This window comes from Triticum aestivum, chromosome 4B (assembly GCF_018294505.1).
Source record: "Triticum aestivum cultivar Chinese Spring chromosome 4B, IWGSC CS RefSeq v2.1, whole genome shotgun sequence".
Classification (NCBI taxonomy): domain Eukaryota; kingdom Viridiplantae; phylum Streptophyta; class Magnoliopsida; order Poales; family Poaceae; genus Triticum; species Triticum aestivum.
Genome location: NC_057804.1, coordinates 443941084 through 443944503, shown reverse-complemented (window position 1 = coordinate 443944503; position 3420 = coordinate 443941084). Strand labels below are relative to the sequence as shown.

General features: G+C 42.4%; 1 long non-coding RNA gene across 1 annotated transcript; it reads left to right on the top strand.

Annotated features, from left to right (window-relative positions):
* The first annotated feature begins 289 nt into the window (after positions 1-289).
* LOC123094958 (uncharacterized) lies at positions 290-1669 on the top strand. The gene is made up of 2 exons (XR_006446053.1): positions 290-458; positions 1414-1669. It is a non-coding gene; the product is annotated as an uncharacterized lncRNA (long non-coding RNA).
* Positions 1670-3420: the final 1751 nt, after the last annotated feature.

Sequence of the window (3420 nt, the reverse complement as noted above, 5' to 3'; positions counted from 1 at the left end):
GTTGGATAGGAAGTGTGTGGTGTGAGATGATAAGATGTACAAACTGCAAAAACAACCCCGTAATCTTAATGTACGGTGGTACATTATCCTAACGGAAGCTGAGCCATCCCGTGCCTTAATCCATGGAGCTATCCCGATTCAATTTTCTTCCATCAACAACTAGGGTTAGGAGATCTGGAGATGGTGGCTTCGGCCAACAAGACGCCCTCGTTCCGCGCACGGCCGGCGACCGGCGACCGGCGCGACTAATTCCTCTCCAGCGGCTGCCTTCTCTCCTCTCCGGCGGTGGCCCACTGCGCCAACCCACCACGACGACCTCGTTCCCGCAGGGCCGGCGACCGACCGGCGCGGCTAATTCCGTTGCGGCAGCTGGCTTCTCTCTCTCCGACGTATGGCGCACCGGGCCAATCCTCCTCTGAGCGCTCCCCATCGAATTGGTACTGGATCCAGGTCCGAAGGTATGAGGATTGTTCATCTTCTATGATGTGCCATATTCTCTTCTAGTTGGGCTAGATTTGCCAAGGAAATATAGAGGACAAGGTCGTGGATTCTGGTTGTCTCTTTCAAGATTAGCCTTCTGAACAGGATCTACAAAGCCTTTTTCCTCAACTGAAGCAGTTTCAGTAGCCTCTCTGTAGATCTGAAAATAAGCATATCCAGAAAACTTTTTACACTAGATATAGCCATAAAGCAACCACGTACACAGTCGTTTATCACAAGAATCTGTCACCAACTGGAATGTAGAACACTTGAACTCTCAGTTTATGTAATGCAAAAAACACATATTTCCAGCATGCATAGTCCATGATCAAAGAACTAATTATACACTGAAAAACTGGGCACACAAGATCAATGTACACGCAAACCAAGATCCAGCAAGTTCAGTTTAGATTTTTGTCTTGAGGAAGTTGGTAAAGTCTAATTCATCTGGTATGTAGTTGTTATATTAATGCAGCAACAGGTATGTCCTATCATGCTAATTTGACAATACTGTACAACATGATGGTTGTTCTAGGCATATTTATTAGTGTATAGTTATTAAATGAAGGAAATCATTACTTCTTATAGACTTTTGTGTGATATGCTGGGATATAAGAAAGGAGTTGAAACTGTTTGAGCATAGGAAAATTGTATGAATGATGTTAGCTATCAGTTTGAATTTATATTGCAATTGATTGGGGAAGTGAGCTGAGATTAGGTATTCCTAACATTTGAATGTTCTTTCTAACATGATTACGGCACATTCATTTGGACTTAGTTTAGAGAATACTTCTAAAATTTTGCTTGCTAATAAATACAACACATTGATGTATCTATATTTGTAGATTTGTTTTGAAATTCGTTTCAAAAAATTAGGTATAATTTCTTGCTATTTTTCCTAGTGCCCTGACCAATTGAACTTTTTTGTTCCAGGTTGCTTGGTGGCACTACTGGCTTCAGCAAGTTATTAGGACTAATATACTATGGCATTGTGATGTTCTTATCTAGTGTACTGGAGCCATTAGCTATTGGCGCTAGACTTATGCAAGTTATTAGCTAGCTATGTGCTCTATGACTGATCGATGTATAAAGCTGCAGATTTGCCATCAGTTAGTGATGCTCTATTTTGTAACTTTGTACTGTAGTAAAGCATTATCTTAAGTGACTGAATAAGATTGATGCTGCATAATGACACTGTGTGCAACTGACGTGATTGCTTTAAGTTTATTATTTAAACAATGATTTCAATTGTTGGAATGTGCTGTGCGAAGTGCAGGTGTGTTCTAGAGCTGGGCAATGGTTTTGATTATGGTTGACGAAAATGATCTGGGCAATGGTTTTGGCTGATGTTTGTTGTACTTGGATTTGCAAGGAATTGGGCAGACTTCAATATTATATTATGATTCTAATCTAAACGCTATTAAGATATCAAATATCGAATTAAGCTAGCTGTGATATGGGGATCATATATGGAGAAGCACAGGTGTACGTGGGGACATGTGCAGATTTGTTGTAATACTTGGAATCGATAGGGGGTTATGTGCAAAATAGAATGCTGGCAACAGGCGTTTTTTTGCAAAACTGTATGTAACAGTTATGGCTGAATCTAGTCCATAGATACAAGATCCAACAGCCTATGCTCAAGTTTCCATGCTTTCACTGAATATGTGGTTTCCACCTGATATTGTCCCCTTGCTATCAAGCCATAACCTCCGCCGCCGTCGCTGACACCTCTCGCTCACGCCGTGGCCTCGCGCCGGCCGTCAGCTCCTGCCTCTGAACGGCCCCGCTGATCCCCTGTCCAACCTGTTCCCTTATGCGTATGAGATAGCTTGGCTGGTAGGTATTGGATCCGTGTCAAAAAAAATACAAGAAAGTCGTTCCATCGTTTTGTGCATGCCTGCGAATGGCAAGGCCTAGCTACCTGGCTAGATTGACGAACAGAAACAGTATACAACCGGCCAGCTGCACGTGTAGCAACGGCTAGCTATATGCGACTGGCAGCAATTTTTACAGCATTGTGTGATGTAGCCAAACATGTGCTCTGTATTCTCAGTACTCCAAAAAACTCTGTTATGTTAAAACTGTGGTATTTTATATCTACAGGTTAAATTACTGTAGTTTTTGATACTATGATTTATATGATACTTTGCTATTAAACATAGCCTTAGCAATAAATTATTCCGCTTCCAATAGAGCAATGCTCGTGTAGTCGTGCGGTACGCCAATCACACCGCCGCGCAGTTTGACACAGACCCATCAAGGTCCTGTATGATGGATCCCTGGCCGGCTAATGCCCATTCCCATTCCCTGCATCGTGATAGCGGGGATATGCCTGGTGGGGAATAGAGCGCAATATTATACTATCAACCATGCTTCTGGCTATGGAGCGTGATAGGAAGTCAGGTCCAAAATTCATGATTTGGATATGACCCTGTTCATCACAATGATGCTAGTATTTTTTATTTCTATTTATTAGATCGCCATACCTTCAGATGGACTACCTGACAGGTATTGTAGGTAACCATCTGCTTCCCTGCCTTATCGAAACAGATTTCCTTCTTGCGTGGATATCAGAAGAGATATGACCTGAATGATATATTCTTCTTCTGGTTTCTGGCCGTGACGGAGTAATATCGTCAAATACCATATTTTGTAAACGATTTTACAAACAGCCTTCAGATATTAGGCTATTTTTTTTTGACATTGACGAACTCACCACAGACGTCTTTGTAGTTGACGGAACGTCTCCTCCTACTGAACACGCACCGTTGGAAGGGCTGAAATAAATCCAGAAGAAAGCGTCAAGTTTAGGACTTGAACTTTGGTGGGCCGGAGATACCACTGTCCGCCTAGCCATCCAACCACATGTTGGTTCGCGTATATTAGTCTGTTGGTGAGTGGGGTTGCTGCATAAAACTCAATGTTTTGTCAAGAGTG